Below are 23,212 nucleotides of genomic sequence, written 5' to 3'. Positions count from 1 at the left end.
TATAGTATTGTTATAGAGAAATGAGGAAGGTTATGAGCAACCAATTGCATTTTTTAGCAAATCTTTGTAGGCAAAAGAAGTCAAAAATGATATAAATGAAAAATAGGTATATGCACTAGTGAAAGGGGTAAAGGCTTTTAGGTGTTACCTAGTGGGAGCTACTGTTATTGCATTTGTTCCTACTACTACTTTAAAGGACATATTTTCACAACAAGAGGTAACTAGCAGAAGATGTAGGCGGATTAACAAAATACAAGAATATAATATTGACATTTAGATCCCTAAACTGGTTAGAGTTCAAGGCTTGGCAAAATTAATGGCAGAAGCCAATTTAGAGGCAAACCAAATCAATCAACTTGATGATAGTTTTAGGGATAACCTTTGTGATATGGATACTTCTAACTGGTATAGAGATGTGAATTATTACTTGTAGAATATGAAATCCCCACCATGGTTAACAGACAACAAAAAATGATCTTTGAAGGTGCAGGCTATCAAATATGCTATAGTGCAAGGGCAGTTGTGGTGGAAAAATATGGAAGGGGTCCACTTGAAATGTGTAGATGAAATTGAGTCTAAAATGATATTAAGAGATATGCATGAAGGTGTATGTGGGGGTCATTAAATGGCTAAAACCATTACTCATAACATTCTTAGGGCTAGCTTTTGGTGGCCAACACTTCTTAGAGATATTGATGAGTTTGTCAAAATATGTGATTCTTGTCAAAGGTTTAGTGGAAAGTCCATTTTTTTTGGGAATTTACCATTAAGATGTGTTGAAGTGTAGGCACCATTTCAACAACTAGGAATTGATTTCATTGGTGAGATTTCAAATAAGTCCAATGGTGGACATTCTTGGATCCTAGTGGCTACTGATTACTTCACTAAGTGGGTTGAAGCAATTCTTACTAAGAATGTAACACCTAAAGTAGTGATTAATTTCATTCTAAATAATATTGTGAGTAGGTTTGGATGCCCACAGAAAATTATAACTGATAATGCTATGTGTTTCAAATTTGATTAATATAAGAATTTTTGTAAGAAATACAACAATACAGAATACACCTCATAAATTTATCATCCCCAAGGGAACAGTCAGGCAGAATCAAGCAATAAAACTATATTAAAAATCATTAAGAGGATTTTAGGAAAGAACAAGAAGGCTTGGGATTCAAAACTGCCATTAGCTCTATGGGTTGATAGGGTTACTATGAAAATGACAATTGGATGTGCTCCTTTTGATTTGGTCTATGGTATGCAAGCTAGACTTCCACAGAATAACCTAAAGGAACTATTTAAATTTCTTCAACTTTATGAAGATGATATCATTCATGAGATTCAACTGAGAATGGATGATATCGTACAATTGGAAGAAGCAAGAAGAGATTCTTCTGTTCAAAATGCCAAGTTACAGTTACAAATGAAGCATCTATATGACAAAAGGGGCATTGGGAGGAAATTTGAAATAGATGATATGCTATTGATGTGGAATGCTAGAATGGAAGATAAAGGAAAGCATGGTAAATTTGATCCTATCTAGCTTGGCACATGCAACATTTGTGATACAAATGGTGAAGATTCATATTTTTTGAAGGATCTAAATGGAGATATTCTTGAATTGCTAGTTCATGGACAATTCCTGAAGAGGTACTTTTCCTAAAAAGTATCTATTTTCTATGAACAAAAGTTTTAGGGTGTTTGATTTTCTTGTACATTATGTATATTTTGTAAATCCCTAAATTAATTTTCTTGTATAGTCTAGTTCCCTATTCCTATTGTTTTGTTTCTATGCTCCTTAAAGAAGTTGTCATTACTGTATCAAGTATGTAGTCTGTTTTACCATAGATTCTAAATTCTTGCATAGACTCAAGTAGTCTATCATCCCCAGTTAGAGCCAGTAAAAAATCATGCTATCCATGTGTCTTTTAGATTAGGGTTTCTCTTTTATAATTTTTCAAAATTTTGTGTTACCCTAGTCACATCCCAATCTTTATGTGGTTTGAATTTTATTAAATTATCAAGGTTTGTCATTAACAAAGTCATTAAAATGCCCTAAGTATGATAAAACCCTAGGTTATATTCAAATTTTTGAAAGGGTTTGCAAAATTCTTAAATCAACTCCTTTACAGTGTTACATTGTTAGGGTTTCCTGTAGAAGTGTTAAACTCTCTTTCTTCTATTTGTTAAAGAGATAAAGAGATAGAGCCATCTCAGGGAAATAAGAAAGGGAGGTTTGAAAAAAAAAATAGAGATCAAATGCATGAGAATAGTGAAGGAATCAAGGGAGAAGTTTTAAGAGCAAGGCCCTTAATATTCCATCAAAGGCCTTTCCTCTAGTCATTGTGGTTACTTAGTAGGAGTAAGATATCAAACTAGTGCACTAGTACAAAAACAACAATATATTACTAAATAAACTAATAAAAATTGTAGATATGTGACTAATTTTGATCACATGACCAAAGGTAGTTTATTGCTGGCCATTTATCTCCCAACCAAATTTATGACTAAACTATTTTAATCGTTGATTAGGTCATTGATTTAGTCGTTTATTGTTGTTACTTGGTAGTTTATATGGTAGTGTATTTGGTAGTATATGGTGGTATATTTGGTAGTTGATTTTGTAGTTTTTTTGGTAGATATTTGGTAGTATATATAGTAGTATATTTAGTAATATATTTGGTAGCCTATTTAATCATTAATTTAGTCATATTAGGGCATGATGGAATTGAATCACCATCCTCCTATTTATAAAGAAGGTGCTCTTCCATTGAGCTAGTACCCTTTAAAGAATAATGCAAAAAATTGAAAAAGTTGTCTTTCGAACATTAGATCTACCGTGATCATGGTCACTGTAACATGATATACTCTTCTCAAAGAACACAAATTTTAGCTATAATAAAAAACAATAATTTAAATCTTTCGGCATAAAGATGTAAAGTCATTTTCATTTATGAGAATATGGTTGTGTAACCTATAATAATGAAGTAATGGACTACGAAGCTTTTTGGGTACACAATTGATCCTCAAGCGGAGAAGCATAAAGTGTTTTTCATACATTTTAAGTTTTGACTTACGGTTCTATGGTGATGAGTTAAAGTATATCAGCAAAAGTAACTCATTGAAGTATTTTTGATCATGCATTTTCCTTTTGAGCATATGAGCATAATATATTTTTAAAACTGAGCACTATTATTTTATGAGCATACGAGTAATGAATTGATTGGATGAGTGGAAGGATGGATTTCTTTGTTTCATGCACTTACATTTCATTGAATTCAGTAAGAGTGTAAAGGCCCATGATAGCATAAAGGATATGTCATGAGAGGACATAAAGTGGTTTTATGGTTCTATGTTTAAGAGGAACCCATAAGAAGAAGGCAAGGTTTCATTTCATCTATGATCCATATCTATTCTATCTTGTGAGCAATTGTAAAGTGAGCTCATATAGAGGTATGTCTTGTGAGGGACATGATGAAGTGTCACTTGTGACCTGAGAAAAATGAATCAAATGATGACACATCGCAAATGATAGATGGGCCTAGTCCACATGGAGAAAAACTTAAATGTTTAATTTTGTAGGTGCTTAAATTAATGATGATGTTTTTTTTGAAACTTAATCTAGCTTGTTAATTTAATGAAAGAAATATTTTCATTACACTCTTACATTTCTAAGCATACTATGAGGATGAAGAGTTGTTTCATCTCCTTCTCTGTGGATACAAGATTTGTTTGGGCATATGAGCATAAAGAGGTAAATGGGTAATGAAACTAATCCTTTATGCTACTATGAAAGGGAAAAAGTGTAAGAGTGTGAGGTGGATTTTAAAGGCTTCCTAATGCTATGAGAAGGAGGTGACCTATATGGGCATAAAAGAAAAATAAAGAAAACGTGAAGGGTCTTACAATGCTATGGGGAAAGCTTCAAGCTTATGACTTGAGGATGAATTTGCAAAGTATTAGAATGCTTCAAAAGTTCATTCAATGAAGAATCATAAAAGGTAACTTGAAAGTGTAACAAATACTTTACAATGGTATGAGGTGTGTTGAATCGTAAGCACAAAGATGCATGTTGAGAGGGCTTAAGATTCTACAATAAAAGGGGCCACGTAAGAATATAAAAGAAACTACAAGGTCATGCTTAAAGAGCCCTAATTCTTTTATGCTTTGAGCCTTATGAAGCATTATCTAATAGGCATAAAGGAATGCTAGTTGTATCTTTTGGGTTACAAAAATTGAGAATGGTATCTTTTTGTCAATTTTTTTAGTTCTATTATCATGAGAATGGTAGGTCATACCTTCTTTAGGGCCCCCAATGTTCTAAAATCTTTACTAAAACATTCCTTTTTAGATGAGAAAATGAAATTAGATCACAATTGGGGTGACATATTTTTTTTTAAAGAATGTACATTGATGAGAGTCTATGCATACCCACAACCACCCCATTTATTGCCTAAATATCTTCCTCCTAGATTAGCTATTTTAGAATACTTTTGGAAATTTTTTTAATAAACAAAGAAATGATCGCTCCTTCTCTACACAAACCTACATTTTTTTATAGAAGTTTTAAGGTAGGAAATTTTGTAATTGGGAAGAATGCATATGAAGAATTGTGGGAGCACCTAGGCCAATATAAGTTTTCTACTGGATCTTATAAAATGTATGACCTAGAAAACTATATAAAAAATGAAGTAAAAGCCATTAGGGGTTATATTCTGCCTCCTAGAAAACCAATCCCTGTAGAAGACTTAATTTCTAATATAGTAGCAACAAGAGAGGTAGATGAGTTGCTAGGAAAATATTGTGAAATCAAGAAAGTAGAGGAAGCTTTGAAGAGGACTAACCCAGATTTCATGGGTTTTTATACTGATATCCCTTATCCTAGAAATTTAAGAAAAAAGGTTGAAAATTTTGATCACATCATCGCCCAAATTCCAAATGAGCTAGAGTGAGAGGAGGGAATGGTAAATAGATAATCCCCTGAGCCAAATGTTTAATTGGAGATTGATGTTGAAGAGGAAGAACAACCATCATCTTTCACCTAGATGGCCAAAGGGAACAAGAGATATAAAAAAATGCATATACTAGAGAAGGTGGGGAGGAAAGCTTTGTAGGTCATGCCAGGAAATGACCAATATTTTTTTGATATTAGGAAAAAATATTTGTAGCAAAGGGCTATAGAGGCAGGAAGCGCATCAAGTGATTTATAGATTTTAGCCTCTAGATTTTAGCATCATCTGAATTTAAAAGCTTTTTATATATAATTAAGAAAAATAAGCTCACATTGAGCCTCATGCCAAGAGAGGATCCTAATAAGAATGAAGAATTGGTTGATAAGCTACTAGCATACGATCTAGATAGTGAAGCAATGACCCCTATAGAAACCAAGGAGTTGGTTCATAGAAGTGGCATGATTCTTGTGCTAGGGTGGGATATAGAGAAAGCCGTTGTTCTTGACCAAATGAGAAGGCATGATAAGGCTTTTAGCTATAAAACTAGCAGTAGTGAAGGACTAAAGAGAGGGTTACATTTTAGTGTAGATACAAAGACCCTAGAAGTATGGAGTGTTGCCCCTAATAGAAAAAAAAAACCTAGAATGATGGATGTCAAGGAGACTACTCAAGGAAATATTATTGTCTAGACTTTGGATAATACCACTGGCAAGTAGATATCTAGCCTAGTTAAACACTTTGAAATCATGAATGAAGCAAAGGTGGATCAGATCAGAGATAGGTTTCCTGTAGCATACAACAAGTGTCTAGATGTGAGAAGATTGTATGAGGAAGAGCTAAAGACCAACTATGTACAAAAACAAAAGATAGAAGAGTTGGAGGGAAAAATATAGATCTTAGAAGTAGAAGTGGCATCCTTGAAAGACCAACTCAAGATTGCAACAAAGGTAGAGCATGCATAAAGGAATGGGGAAGAAGAGAGGCACACTATGGAAATAGAGGCCCAAACAGAAGATGTACCCATATGGGTGATAGTGCCTATGCTTGTGGTGAGTGTGGAAGAAAAGGTTCCAAAATTTGATAATGCAACAAAGAAAGGTGTGATGATAAATATGCTAAATCACAGGGTAAGCTTCTTGAAGAGGATCTCTCAAGATGCATATAATGCATTCACCAACATGCAAGCTACAAAAAAAATGTGCAAAGAAGCAATAGGTTGGCTAGATCCAATTTTTCAGCAATGATGACCTTATATGTAATGTTTTGACAAATTGATACCATTGCTAGCTAAGAAGCTAGACCTTCCTGATAAGGTCATTTCTTTAAAAGAAGGCATGTACAAAGTGACATATTTGTTACAATTCTTCACATGAAAGTTGACAATTATTCAAAATAAGATGAAAGTGTTGACAAATGGCTTTTATTATTTAATTCTTTCAATTCTTAATTTTGATGGCCAATTGAAAAATTGGAATGAGTGGTCTAGTTCTTTTGACAAAATTATAAGTTTATGATAGGTGACATCCATTTTTGAAGGTGACCTTGAAGAATTTTCTTTCAATGAACTTATTGATACTCTTTTCAAAATTGAAATTGAAATCAATCAATTCATAGTAGAAGGAAAAACAATCATAGATGCTACGTGGCAAAAGTTTGTTGGTGAGTTGGCAACAAGTAAGAGATGTGAGTGGCCAACCAAAGGTGAGGTAATTATGTGGGAGACGATTGTAGAGATAAAAGCTTTACCAACAAGGGGAAATTAAAGCAAAATAAAAAGTTGAAGATTTGATGCTCTAGCTATCTCGAGCAATTGATTTCACCTTTTTTGTTTATGTTATGGTTCAAAGATATTTTGAAAGAGTTTTTTTGTATTTTTTGTTAAAAAAGGTTTTGGTGTTTGAAAATACTACCAGTTTCCAATTACCTTGATGAGGGTATGGTACATCTAGGGATAGCTAACTCCCATCTTCAACATACTATTTCAGACGCTAAGAAAACTATAAGGCTGGACCCTTCTTCTACTTTAGGCTCTATAAAACCTAGGTGGTTGGACCTCAAATTCAATCAATATGGTACCAGTGAAAAAACATATCCCTGACTCTATTAAGTAGATAAAAGAACCTTATATCTCCTAATGACTTATGAAATGACATAAATCTATAGTAGCTAAATGCAAAACCATGGAGTTCATAAGCTGAGTGAGGGCATCACATTTAGGTTCTTGAACATAAAATGTAAAGATGTTTGATTAATAATGTTGACTTCAACAAAAAATCCTTATATGCAACAACATGAAATAATGATTATGTAGCTGACCAATGCCTAATCCATTTTTCAATTTCATGAATCAATCACATATATTTAGATATCTGATACTTATTCATATATTCAAATACATGATCTATCTATTCCCATTATAAATAGACATGCATATTCAATTTAAATCTCATTCTTACATGATATACCCCTCAATATACTTGCAACCTAGTTGATTCTTGGAAGCATTTACATAACCCCTTAGTTATAAGAAACAATGAAACAACATACAACCTTAAGGGACTATAACTATGACCTAGGATCTTTCTTCAAAGACCATAAAACATTGATGATTACTGAGATAGGAGAAAAGAATCATAATGAAACTAATGAAGTTCTTGCTCATTCGTATTAATTTCTTTGAAACAATACATTGAAATGCATGTAATCAAACCATAGAAACACCTAAAAGATATGAACTATCTATGTTCTCTTTCATTACTATTGTTCATACAAGAGAGAATATGTTAAAGAATGGTGTCACAATATGGGAGCACATTAGAACTAGAATCAAAACCTGGTATCATAGCAATGAGTGGGTTTTCTCCAAAAATTGGAACCTGTATAATGAGAAAGAGTGAGAATCATATAGGAGGAGGTGAATTCCAAGATTTTCTCTATTACTAGCATGTGTCCACTTTGAAAACCTCCTCAACAAGCTAAAAAAAATCTCTCCACCTTATCTCTATAACTATAAATCAAATCCCCATCATTTGGCTTCTACAAGCAAGAAATATCTGAGATGATGAGAATCATAACCGATTTTTATGCCAAAATTAGCTCAAGGTAAAAGTGAGAAATCAATTTAATATGACCTCAAGAAGCCAATTTAATATTTTGCAAACTATTTTTTCCACATTTAGGCCCCAAGAAGTCTTCATATCTACCTTCTAACTCATTTGGATGGTCCATTACAAAATTTTGCCCATTTTTCTCAGAATGCCTTGGGAATCACAAATTGGCCTATAGCATGAACCAGTGAATAGTTGTGTAGAAACCAACCTCAAATTTAGAAAATTTAGATTGTTTTAGTTCTAGTGGTATATTAGAGCTTCTTTTTTGAGCAAAAATTGCCCCTTTCATGCCCATTTGAAAATTGGGCTCGCATTCATGACAGAGTCATTAAAAAGATCAATTTGAAAAAAATTAAATATCTTATAGTTAGAACTATAGAAAATTATAGTTTTAAATCAAATTTTCAAATTTGATTTTGGAGGTTTGGATGTGAGTTTATAAAAAGTAATTTTGAGACTTTGAATTTATCATCATTTTTCTAATCAGGTCATATTTGGTTTGACCATCCCTACCATGTGTCAACATGTGATTACTTTGGACCTGCACAGTCATCAGACCCTATCACCTGGGCACCACATTAGCACCTTAAGAACTGTACCACAACAAGAACCTTGACCACGTGTCACCATCAGACTAGTCCACCTTGCCACTGTGTCACTATGCCACTTGGATTCCACATCATATTCACTATGCCACTATATTAACTAGCATGCAACTTCACCTGAACAACATAGCGAATACCCTTAGATCTTTCACGTGGCATGATATGGTGCCATCTTATCATGATCCACCACATCAATGCCATCCTTATGATACACTTTTTGGTCACCACTTATTATTCACTAGTTTGTGCTCTATATCCAGGCGAGACCCACGTGCTCATTTTACCTTCGCTAGATTTTTGAGTTTTCTAGCAATTTGCATTGTCGCTACTAAAAAACCTTGGATTTTCTAGCTAGCGACATGGTGAATCACCAAATTTTGGATTTTTCTGGTTACTAAGCTTCCATGGTGATGTCATCTCTTCTCCTGAGTGGATATTCCTTCAAAATTTATGTAGCTGCATCTCCAGTTGGCCAAAATGGTGGGTCCTTAACAAACAAGTGATGGCTTCCAAAAGCTCTTGTCTCTAAAACAAATAACAAAGAGTGTGTGGGAATATTTAAAGAGCTTGTGTTGTTATTACCCACTCAATGTGGGATAAAAATTCTCAAATGTTATCCCTTTGCATGTAGCTTATCTCTTTGCATGGATTTCTCTTTTTAATGGACCTACCAGCTCCTCTACTTTTCTTTATTTTATGTGTGACCCTTGTTCTTGCACGAGTTCTTCCTACTTTTGACTACACTTTCTCTTTCATAGATTACCTACACTTTACCCTACCATTCGATTTGTTGTCTTCTCCCTAGTGTAAGTTTTCCTAGCTCTTGATGCTTGTGGTTGTTTTTTTACTTAGCCTATTCTTCTCTTTTCTTGTGGACTGCCCTCTTCCTATGCACGAGGCTTCTTTCCTATTATGGAATCTCCCTATTTTCAATGTGTTGACTATTTTAATTGCTCTATCATATGCCTTTTTAAAAGCATGAATCATTGGCCCCTTTTTGCTATGGGTTACTCTTATTTACTTGCCCCTGCTACTTTGACCTTTCATGTTGCACATTTGCTCTTAAAAACTTAGCTGCTTCTCCCTTTATTTAAAATCATGTGCTCCTTCATTTCTTATATATTTCTCCTTTTGAATGTGTTGGGTGCTTCTTAGTTTACATGTTATACAGCTATGGTTCCTCCTTATTGGTCTATGTGGACCCTCTATCTTTTTAATGTGTGATTTTTTACTCTTCTTTGTCAAATCCTCTTAGTTCTCCTCTATTGGTTGCTCTTTTTAGGAATGTGCTTGCCTCTTGGTGGCTAACTCCATGGCATTGACTACTATTTTCAAACTGGAAAGATTTTTACAATAGTGGATGCCATCAGTTTGTAATCAATTGGTTTTGTAAGATATGCATCCATACACACCTCTAAGCATTTTGCTTCATTTTAAGACATAGCATGAGTACTCAATGCACTTATGGGTATGTGGCCACTAGTTCCTTCTATTGCTACTTGAATGACCTTTTTTGCCTCATAACCATCCATTTTTCGGCATCTGAGAATCCATGAAAACAAGATCAAATGGTGAAGAATCTCTTGGTATCATCTAATTTCCATCATTTTTTTCTTTATTTATGGGGTTGATTTTTTTAGAATCACCCTTTTTATTATTATATTTTAGTGCATCAACTACTTCCAATCCAACCACAATGACAACTACAATAGCACCCATCTTCTCAAGGATGATGGTTGCAACTCTTTAAAGAATAGGTGTATCTTCTGCAAGTAAAATATGAATGACTTTTAGATACTTCTTAGTAGACCTACCATTTTAGGGAGCCCATCATGCTAGAGCTTTCAAAGTAGTTTTAGATATTTTTAGTTGGTGTACACAATCTAGATATTCATTCTTATAGCTCAAAGATAGAGGGCATCCAACAACTCTCATAAGTGACAAGCTTGGGCCAGATGGAATACAAAAATGTTCATGAGGCAAAGTTCCATTTTGAGATCTATCTTTTCTATCTAATGCCCACTGAATATTGAACATGTCACCACTACAGTGTTTTGAAAAGCCATACATCAAAGATTTTGAGTCTATCTTACTGTGAGAGGAATCTTCAATGCATATTCTAGAATCTAATTCTAGGTTTGGTTAATATTAAGGCACTTAGAGAAAGTTATTGTGTATGTTTGATTGATACTATTTCTCACTAGAAGATCTGAACAACAAAGGTTCAATACCAAATTGATAGTACTGAACTTGAACAACAACAAAGGTTCGATACCAGATGATATTTTTCCCTTCTAGTGACTCCATTGAAATTGAGCTTGCACCCTCCTTCATGAACTTTTTATATAGCTATTTAAATTTCATAATTAGAGGTGACATTATCCAAAAAAATACTACATACATTTGTTGATAGATTAATGGAATCTATGTTGAAAATGCTAGCAACTAATGTTTTGATATAGATACTCTGAGAAGAGACTAATTATAATAAGGCTTAGTTTGAGGAGTTTTAAAAATGGCAATGGGTATTGGGAAAGTGAACATTTTGATAGTGTTATATGTCTATGTTGTCGACATTTGCCTCATTTGAGTTGATCTCAAAGTTTTATGAAAAGCCTTGTCCAAATACTAAGGAGATTAAGAAACCTTTTGTTTAGAAATCAGTGATGAAGGAAGCAAGAATGGTGACTTCTTTTCTTTTCCTTTAGTTCCATGACTACTGCAAAAGGTCCAACTTCAGGGAAGACAAGTTGTTTTGCTTCAAGTATTTATTTTATGGGATCACCTAACTTTCTCTTCTTCCCTTTCTTAAACATTCTAAAATCCCAATGCCTTATTAATCAAATGGAAATAGTCAGGCCCCAAAGCAGGTATGGCTAAAAAAAATTCATTTTTGAACAACTAAACTACCAAACTAATCCCTTAACCATTTGATACAAATCAAAATCAAACTCGATCACTGCTCTGCTATTTAAAAATCATTTTACTATTTATCTACAAACCATCAATTTAATGCCAGAGGCTTCTTTGATCGGCCTTAAAAACTAACCCAAACACCTAATTGAGCTCTAAAAATTGGCATATTGATTCTCTATACCACACACTTTTACCCTTTTTAATCTCATCTCATCAAAAATTATGGGTCAAAAGGTATTCACTATCAAAGTTGCCTTCTCATGATCACCTACAGATAAACATGTCAAAAAACTCTAAATTGCATTCGGATGTGGCTTTCAAAACTAGGTAAATGGGCATTTGGGGAAATAAAAACTGGGGCATTAGTTCACTGTCACAAGGAGAGTATGAATCTGGAATATGGGCTCATGAAAAATAGTAGGACACATTTGGACAGTGGTCAAAATAGGCTACGTGGATTTTGTAAATTGAAACAATGGTAAAAAAACAAATTTTGCAAATGGAATTGACCTGGAAAAGTGTGCAAATGGATTCGTCAAGATGTGAAAATTGGCACACTTAAAGTATTTTTAGAGTAAAACATAGTGGTAAAATCCATTCAATCTCACCAATCATAGATTTCAAGTTATAACACCATGAACAAGGGTAATAATAAATCTGCACTTGCTGACACTAGTAAAAAGCCAAAAATTGTGTTTGGAATTGTGTTCGAAAACTTATGAAACGGATTCATCATGAGCTGAAACTTGAAAAATAACAATTCTCTAATCTCTACAATGCAACACAAAAGGAATTTTAGCATTTTGGTCAACTAGGTAAGAGTTACAACTCATCAAATAGGGCTTCCTAGAATTTTGAACATTTCATATTAGCATGACATTGATAACTAACCAACTTTGATGGATTCAAAACCTAGCCAAACAGACTCAAAATGACTCAAAATCTAAAACATGGGCTCTCAGGTATGGACACTAGACATTTCCAAAGTGGTGAGTCATTAAACAATACTAGGTGTGAGATATTCACTTGTGAAGGAAGGTGCATGGAAAGTGCTAGAAGCATTAAACACCTCATGGAGTTCAAAGGTAGAATCTAGTACATATGCATCAAAAAGCATTTATAGCGCTTAATTTCTTCAATAGTGCACAAATTTTAGGCTACAATTTTGAGTACCAACAATGGCTCTGTCTAGGGATGCATGTCCCTTGTAGGCATGCAAAGGATTCAAATCTTTGGGAGAAGCAAACCACTTACAAAAAATCTCTCGAACAACTTTATTGAAGAAAGGAAAAGAACTATCACTACTATGTACAATTGATGACCCTAGGCCACTAAACTTCAACAAAAACCTTTACCTCTATCAAAAACCTAATTCTCATTTGAATGTACATGAGGTAAACTAGAAATATCATTCATTTCAATCTCACCAATTAGATCAGCATCTTGAAACAACTCACTTGGTAAAATGAAATCTAGATCCTCACTTTCATAATATATATAACAACTAGTTTCATTTTCTACAACTTTCTCATTATGAAAGTTCTGATCAGCATGCTCAAACATATAAGACTAAAATTGAAAATCCTCTTCATTTAATGGCTCATGCATGCTATCATCTTGAATATTAAAGCTTCATATTTAGCTTGGGGAAAAGGATCACACATACCTTCAAATTGTATATCCTTGTGCATAACTAGATAGTACTCAGAGGAGCAATCAGATTTATACTCACACATATCATCAATGTTGAAATTTAAAACTAACCCAAAGTCTTTCAATGATTCTTCACAATTAGTAAATGAATCAATCATCTCATTAGAATGTTCATCACAAAAATTAGTACAAGGTGCATGTTGATCTTACAATTACAACCTCCTCAAACACCTTGTTATTCATATCATGAGATGCAATCTCATCAATACTTTCATCATCAAACTAGGAAGAAGAACCATATGACCTCTTACAATAGTATGATAATTCATCATCATTTATACCCAGCTCAACTAAATTTGAAAGCTCAAAGGTATCCTCAAACAATGGATTGATAACTCCATGCCATGCTCCTCTTTGGACATTATGACAAAAAAGGGCTTGACCATTATCATGATCTTCATCATACAAAGCATTAGTGCACATTTTAGAACCACTTCTTACACCACTGTCAAGAACACTTTCATCATGTGAAGAAGAAGAATCAAAACCATCAATGAAGCATGCAAAATATGTAACAAAGTTTCTTTCATTGTCTCCATTAAGATGATTCAAATGCCTTGCAAACCTATCATTATTTATCTTACCAATAGGTGTTGATGCATTGATATTAGGATCAGTCATGTATTGCCGATTATTACTAAATTCACCCTTATGACATTTATCCACACAAATATTCAATCTGTCCTTATAAACAATCCTTTTATCTTCATATTGTGTAGACAAATTTTCATCACAAGCTTCAACCTCAAGCTGACTTACATAACTTTGAACTGGAAATTTACTTTCAGATTTAAAAGAAAAACTCATACCTTTACTCATGTAAGAGCACTCACTTATGTCATTACTTTCTTCCTCCTAATTTGCAACTGATCCACATGAAGAAAAAGATATGCTATCGTGATCCTTTTCTTGATTAGAGTAACAAATCTTGTCATTTTCTTCACATGAAGCTTCTTCACAATACTTTGAATCAGCAACTTCACCTTTATCATTACTAGAAACATGAATTTCAACTTCTTCATCCTTATATTGAGATGACTATCTTTCAAGTTTAGATATAATAATATTCTCAACATGATTTAATCTATGAATAGGGTAATTCATTTCTTCTATATCTAACTAATCAAGTCAATCCATCTTATCATCTACTGCTGAAACATTACAAACATATTTGCTCTATTCTTTTGACTGTGACTAAGATGAATGTAACTCACACTCTCCCTCTTGTGTTCTCTCTTTATGGCATGCCATATCTACTACATTAAAATCATGATTAGAGAGATAACTCTCAGTCTCCTCACTTGCACAAGACTAAGATTTAAATGTAGCAACTTCAAGTCTAGAAACATTAGTAACAACATCACACATATAATTATCATGAAAAGAACTTACTATTGTAACTAAACCTTGATTCATAAAATCATCACATTGCTCATTTCCATGAAAATCTAAAATACCTCTTACTATTGCATCATTAGGAACATATGTAGCTTCATTTGCAATAAACTCATTCTTCTCACACACACATTCTACTTTGAAATTTCAATCTAATTATACATTACAACAAGGGTGTTGATATTCTAATTTGGTATTGAAGCATCAAAATTATGTTCCACTTTTCTTTCATAACCATTATACCAACATTCATTCATAGAAAAATGACCTCTAGTCAAACTATTCTTGAAATTATTTTCAATATCCCTAGCGGTCACAAAAACCTAATATAATGTTTGTGGTTCTTTATCCCTTACTAGATAGTTCATTTTCTTGTCAAATGCATCAATGTAAACAACTAAAGACATTTGATCATTGGGTCTGTAACTCTCAGGGATATCATTCAAAACTCTTGAAAATCTGATATCGAATTGAGGCACAGGTTGATCATTCTCAATGTGAATCTTCAAGAAGTTGTCATAAGAATCAAACATGCTTAACCTTTCTCCAAATTTCTCCATGAAGGTAGAGTGTAGCTCACCCCATGATGAAATTAAATGCACTGGTAGAAATGAAAACCAGTCTCTAGCATCTCCTTCTAAGGTTTGAACAAATAGTTTCATGTGAATGTTGTCATGAGAAATCTCATAGTCACCCATCAAATCACTAAACAACTCAACATGATGACTAGCTGAAACAAGATGGTTCCTGTTAAACTTAGGAAAACATTTTCTAATATCATTAGGAATGACATTCGGGAAACCATGAATAATATTGAAATTTAATGGCATATATCTCTTGGGAGAAAGAGATCTAGGAATTTCATTAACTGGCTACATACTTGATGAAAGAAAACTTGACATTCTTGAAAGATTTGAAACTCATTCATCAACAATAATTCTTAGATTAACAATTTTCAGTAGATTTATACCCTTCTACCAAATAAATTTCTTCAAATACACTTCACAACTTAAATACAACAAGTTGAAATTCAATCCAATCAAGTGTATGAAACCTTTTAAACTATTCTCCTCCTCTTAGTGCTTAAACTTCACTTGATGGAGAACACATACATAAAACTTATTTTCATGGAAAAGAAATCACACAAAAGTGTAAAATACCTCAAGATCTGGGTGGCTGAAAATTCTTTGCCTACCATTTACAACAGCAAACCCCAATACTTATCAAATCCTTTATTGAACCTTTTGAATCAGCACATCACAAATCTTACCAACCTTTTAAGTGTTTCAACTTCTTCGTATATGTTCTTCTCCTACAACAACTAATCAAAATTCATGTATAATACTGCACTAGTACAAAGATTAATTTTGAGTCACCACTCACATTAAGTGAGACATGAATTGAATTAGATTTGAACAAAACTACAAACTAATTTGAAAAAATAGCAGATAGAAGAAACCATCTTCAGATTTATCTTGACTTTGAAACCTCTATACAAAGCTAAAACATAATCTTCAATACCATTAGATCAAAACTACACTTCTCTTTTCAAACAAAAAATTCAACAAAAAATTCAGATTTGCCCAACAATGTGCTGAAAGCCCTCAACAAAATACACATACAATTAAATGCCATTGGTTGCAAAGATAGAGTCACCACTCACAATTGTGAGAAGATATTTTGAAACACAAATGATTACTGATATAATTTTGAACTAGACTTTCAACATGAAATAAATTTTAATAGCACTTGACTCTGAAACTTTATAACAACACTTGTAGACACCGAATTGATTGAATATAGACTTAGAGTATTCATAAAACATAATTTAAATAAAAGTCTGACAACATACTACTATAAACGGATAAAAAATTATTGGGGTGCATGAAATTTAGCAAGGATATGGAAAATAACTCACAACCCTACTACTATAGCAACACTCTTATGATGTATTGAATCTTCTTTGAATTCTCAAGGTTTTTCCATCTCATAGATTCAATACATTCCCCAGTAGAGTTGGAATTTTGTTGGTATTTGAGAACACTAGTGATTTCCAATTACCTTGATGAGAGTATGGTACATCTAGGGATAGCTAACTCCCATCTTCAACATACTATTTCAGACACTTGGCCAACTATAAGGCTAGACCCTTCTTCTACTTCAAGCTCTGCAAAACCTAGGGGAGTGGACCTCAGATTCAATCAATATGGTACCAGTACAAAAACATATCCCTGAATCTATTCAGAAGATAAAAGACCCTTATATCTCCTAATGACTTAAGAAATGACATAAATCTATAGTAGCTAAATGCAAAAGCATGGAGTTCAAAAGCTGAGTAGGGGCATCACATTTAGGTTCTTCATTATAAAATATAAAGATGTTTGATTAATAATGTTGACTTCAACAAAAACCCCTAATATGCAGCAGCATGAAATAATGATCCTATCGCTGACTAGTGCCTAATCCATTGGGCAATTCCATGAATCAATCACAAACATTTAAATATATGATAATTATTCATATATTCAGATATATGATCTATCCATTCTCATTATAAATAGACATCCATGTTCAATAAAAATCTCATTTTTACATGATATCCCCCCCCAATAAACTTGCAACTTTATTGATTCCTTGAAGCATTTACATAACCCCTTGAGCTGTAAGCAACAATGAAACAACATACATCCTTTAGGAACTGCAACTATGACCTAGGCTCTTTGTTGAAAGACCATAAAACATTGAAGATTATTGAAATAGGAGACAAGAATCAAAATGAAACTAATGAAGTTCTTGCTCATTCGTATTAATTTCTTTAAAACAATACATTCAAATGCATGTAATCAAAACATAGAAACACATAAAAGATCTAAACTATCTATGTGTCCTTTCATTGCTATTATTCATACAAGAGAGAATATGTTGAAGAATGGTGTCACTATATGGGAGAACATCAAAACTAGAACCAAAACTTGGTATCACAGCAGTGAGTGGTTTTTCTCCAAAAACTAGAACCTGTATAATGATAAAGAGTGAGAATCATATAGGAGGATGTGAATTCCTAGATTTTCTCTATAAATAACATGCATCCACTTGGAAACCCACCTCACCATGCTAAAAAACATCTCTCCACCTTCTCTCTATAGTTGTAAATCAAATCCCCATCTTTTGGCTTCTACATGAAAGAAATATCTGAGATGATGAGAATCATAACCAATTTTGTTGCAAAAATTAACTCAAGGTAAAAGTGAAAAATTAGTTTAATATGACCTCAAGAAGCCGATTTAATCTTTACCAAACTTTTTTTTTCACATTCAGGCTCCAACAAGTCTTCATATCTATCTTCTAACTCATTTGGATGTTCCATCATGAATTTTGCCCATTCTTCTTAGAATGTCCTGGGAATGACAAATTGGCCTATAGTGTGAACTAGTTAATAGCTATGTAGAAATTAACCTCAAATTTGAAAATTTTAGATTATTCTATTTTTGGTGGTATATTAGAGCATCTATTTTGAGCAAAAATTTCCCTTGTTATGCCCATTTAAAATCAAGCTCCCATTCATGGTAGAGTCATTCAAAATATCAATTCAATTTTTTTTAAAATCCTATAGTCAGAACTATAGAAAATTATAATTTTAAATGAAATTTTCAAATTGGATTTGTGAGGTCTACATGTGAGTTTATAAAATGTAATTTTTGGACTTTGATTTTTTCATCATTTTTCTAGCCAGGTCAAACTTGGTTTGACCTAATTAGTTTGGACCTGCACAGTCATTAGATCTTATCACCTAGATGCCACGTCAACACCTCAAGAAGCTTGCCATGTTAGGAACCTCTACCATGTGTCACTGTCAGATTGGTCCACCTTGCCACCATGTCACTGTGCCACTTGGATGCCACATCATATTCGTCACTATATTAACTGGCGTACAACTTCACCTAAGTGACATAACAAATACCCTTAGATCTACCACATGGAAGATCTGGTGCCATTTGATCATGATCCACCACATCATTTCCATCCTTACTAAAAACTCTTTAGTTACCACTTTTCACTCACTAGTTTGTGCTCTATATCTAGGTGAGACCCACTTTCTCATTTTACCTTCGCTTGATTTCTGAGTTGTTCAGTGATTTGCTATGTCACTACTAGAAAATCTTTGATTTTTTGGCTAGCGACATGGTAAATCATTGGATTTTTTATTTTTCTAGTGACTAAGCTTTGATGTTGATGTCATCTCTTCTCTTGGTCAGATATTCCTTCAAATTTATGTAGCATCATCTCCAGTTTTCTGAAATGATGGGTCCTCACCAAACAAGTGATGGCTTCCGAAAGCCCTTGTCTCTAAGACAACTAACAAAGAGTGTGTGGGAGTATTTAAAGAGCTTATGTTGTTATTACCCACTCAATGTGGGATAAAAATTTTCAATTTTTTTTCCTCTATGTGTAGCTTATCTCTTTGCATGGATTGCTCTTTTTAATGTGCCTGGCAGCTCCTCTACTTTTCTTTATTTTATGTGTGACCCCTATTCTTGCTTGACCTCTTCCTACTTTTGACTATGTTTTCTCTTTCACACATTACCTATGCTTTCCCTTTCCATTCAATGTGTTGTCTTCTCCTTAGCATAAGTTTTCCTAGCTCTTGCTGCATGTGGTTTTTTTTTACTTCGCATGTTCTTCTCTTTTCTTGTGGACTACCCTCTTCCTACGCATGGGGCTTCTTTCCTATTATGGCATCTTCCTATTTACAATGTGTTGAGAATTTTATTTCTCTCCCCTACCTCATTTGAGTTTATCTCAAAGTTCTATCAAAAGCCTTGTCTAGATACTAAGGAGATTGAGAAACCTATTGTTTAGAAATCAGTGATGAAGGATGCAAGAATGGTGACTTCTTTGCTCTGCCTTCAATTCCATAACTATTGCAAAAGCTCCAAATTTAGGGAAGACAATTTGTTCGGCTTCAAGTATGTCTTTTATGGGATCACCTAACTTTTTCTTCTTCCCTTCCTTAAACATTTTAAAATTCCAATGCCTTATTAATTAGATGGAAATAATCAGGCCCCAAAGTGGGTTTGGCTAAAAAAATAAAAATTCAAACAACTAAACTGCCAAACTAATCCATTAACCATTTGATATAGATCAAAATCAAACTTGATCACTACTCTACCATTTAAAACTCATTTTACTATTAATTTGCAAACCATTAATTTAATGCCAAATGATTCTTTGACTAGCCTTAAAAATTGACCCAAACACCTAATCGGGCTTTGAAAATTGGCATATTAATTTTTTGTACCACACACTTTTACCCTATTAAATCTCATCTCATGATAAATTATGGGTCAAAATATATTCTCTATCAAAGTTTCCTTCTCAGAATCACCTGCAAATAAAGATGTTAGAAAACACTAAATTGGGTAAATAGGCATTTGAGGAAATGAAAATTGGGGCATTAGTTCACTATCATGAGGAGAGTATAAATCTAGGAATTGGTCTCACAAATAATAACAAGATGCATTTGGTAAGTAGTCAAAGTAGGCTACTCAGATTTTGCAAATTGAAACAATGGCAGAAAAGCAATTTTTGCAAATCAAATTGACCTAGAAAAGTGTGCAAATGGATTTTTCAAGATGTGAATATTGGAACACTTAAAGTATTTTTAGACTAAAACATAGTGGTACAATCCATTTTATCTCACCAATCATAGATTTCAAGTTATAACATCCTAAAAAAGGGTACTAATCAATCTACACTTGCTGACACTAGTAAAAAGCTAGAAATTGTAGTTGGAATTACGTTCAAAAATTGATCAAACAGATTCATCATGAGGTGAAACTTGAAACATAACAAGTCTCTAATCTCTAGAATGTAATGGAAAAGGAATTTTAGTATTTTTTTCAATTGGTTTAGAGTTACAACTCATCATATAGGCTTCCTAGAATTCTAAACATTTCATATCAGCATGACATTGATAATTGACCAACTTTGAGGGATTTAAAACCTAGCCAAATGGACTCAAAATGACTCAAAATTTAAAAAATAGGCTCTTAGGTATGGACACTAGATATTTCTAAAGTAGTGAGTCATGAAACAATACTGGGTGTGACATATTCACTTGTGAACATTGCCTCCTCTCACTATTTGACACTTTGGTGAAAATGCAGATTTGAAAATTGCTCAAAACAAGACTTCATGAAATGACTCAAAATCTCAATTTAACTTAATTAATCACATAGGCATATTGCGTGAAAGGTGCTAATAGCATTAAAAACCTCATGGGGCTCAAAAGTACAACCAGGTACACATGCATTAGAAAGCATTTATAGGGCTTAATTTATTCAATAGTGCTCAAAATTTGGGCTACAACTTTGAGTGCCAACAAAAGGGACACCTTTCAGTCACTTTGTTTGTTTCAACTCATGCTTTATAAATGACTTTTCAAGGCATTGTGATCAGTCCTAATGGACTCGAAATTTTTTGTCTCTCTCAAGAAAAGTACAATCAGTACAATGTTATGTAGTTGTTTTGAGTTTACTTTCAATTGTGTACTTTCTGATACTATATAGAAATGACTAAATCAACAAGATGTTTTGGTATTTTCATTGAATTTCTATTGTTCCTTATATTATTCATCTAAAACAATAATACAAAGGGGTATTTCCATCAGATATGTATCACCAATTTTTGCCTCCATTCTATAATTTTGTTTACTTTCAAGTCATTTGAATAAGGTTTAATTGAATGAATGTAGGGTGGATGAGTTATATACTAGTTCTGTTGTTGCTTTTAATTCAAGGAATTAAGTAAATACTTTAGTAGATCAATAGAGTTTATAATTTTATGAAATGAATAGTTCATAATCTTGGAAATGGGTGATTACAATTGATAGATTCATTTATAAGTTATTTCAGTTATATTTCCTGCCAATAGTCAATCTTTTTCCCAATAGATAAAGCATTGGTCACACAAGTCAAAAGCGAGAGAGAGTAAATTCTACCATGGCATATCAAATCAATTATAAAATCAAAATCATTTTCATTCCATTTTATTCAAAGTTAAAAATGCTGGTCACCACTCATTTATATATAATTTTTTAGTCTTAGGTAGCTACTATTTCCAAAAGTATTTGTAAACCTTAGGATAATTATGACTAGATTTGTTTATGAGGGATGCATAAAAGTATGAAAATATTAAAGAATTGGATGAACTGTATATGTATTTGAAGATATAATATGAGAATCAGAATGAAACTAAGATAATTTTCATAAAATAGTTTGCACTTGAATCGTCCCTTAGGTAAACCCACCATGGTTTCACAAAGCCTAAAGAGAAAAAAACCATTCTTGGCTTCATTGAAGTTGGGTCCATGTGGTTTACACATGTTATTTTTGATAGGAAGGAGTTGAACCTTAGGTTATGTGAGTATTACCACTTTGATATTGAGCATTTTGTTGTTCAGTAGTTGTAAACACCAACATTGGGCACACTAGGCTACACATCTAACTTTGTTTCATATCAAATGCTTTGCTCTGAAGATATTTCTACAATAGATAGTGATAAAGGTTTATAGTCAATATTCATTTCCTCATAGTTTTCCTTACAACCTTAGACTCACTCTTTGTCATACTAGCCTCTGATTGTGCTTTCTTCATAATAGATTTTATTTTCTTATGTCATAATTTCTCCAAGGTTTCCCAATGAGTTGATTGGGTAATCTCATCATACATACCAGATCTATATTTTTCTTTTTCTTTCTCTTATTTCAATAATAAATCTTGATATAACTGACTGTTGTATCATCATTCAATTCATAACCCAAGGGATAAATAAAATTTTCATGTTATTCCACTGCTTGAATATATGTAAAATATGTATCAACCAAAATATAAATGTCTTCCTTAAATCTGTCTACAATTGCAGGTCTATGAATCTTCGTTTCATTTCATTCTAAAATGTTCTCATTATCAAGTTCTCACTATCCAATATCTTATCTATAAGATGCCTTCTGCATACTTATGTAATCTTTTCTATTATATATCTGTCACTTCCCATAATGTCTATGAATGATAAATAAGGAAATATTTTAAGTATGTGAAAGAGTATGTAATTCATTAATGACTGAAATCTAAACACACCATTTTTTGTCCTCTTGATCTTTTCTAGGTTCTCCAAGAGTTGCATTCTCAGAATTTCACTAAGATTTACTTGTTCCTTCTCTACACATATCTTATAAGCTACATATATTAATCTCACTAAAAGTTCATTAATCTTTGAGCTTAGGCATATAGAATAGGAAATTATTCTACTCAAAAATCTTACATCATCTTTCTTGATGGTTCTGATCACCATAGGCTTTCCATTATACACTACTTTAGTGTAGCTCTCAACTTTCATCTTGACCATTTTCTCACCTATCGATACACTTCCTTGTTTACTAAGACCAATTACCTCATGTATAAGGTTAGAAGAAATATTATTTATATTGTCTTGCATCCATAGTTTTCCTTCATGTATCCTACTC

The sequence above is a fragment of the Cupressus sempervirens genome, chromosome 7 (genome assembly GCF_028749045.1).
Source record: "Cupressus sempervirens isolate cs-2001-9-10 chromosome 7, ASM2874904v1, whole genome shotgun sequence".
Lineage (NCBI taxonomy): Eukaryota > Viridiplantae > Streptophyta > Pinopsida > Cupressales > Cupressaceae > Cupressus > Cupressus sempervirens.
The sequence above is the reverse complement of the archived record's forward strand: the minus strand, read 5'-3'. Positions refer to the sequence as shown.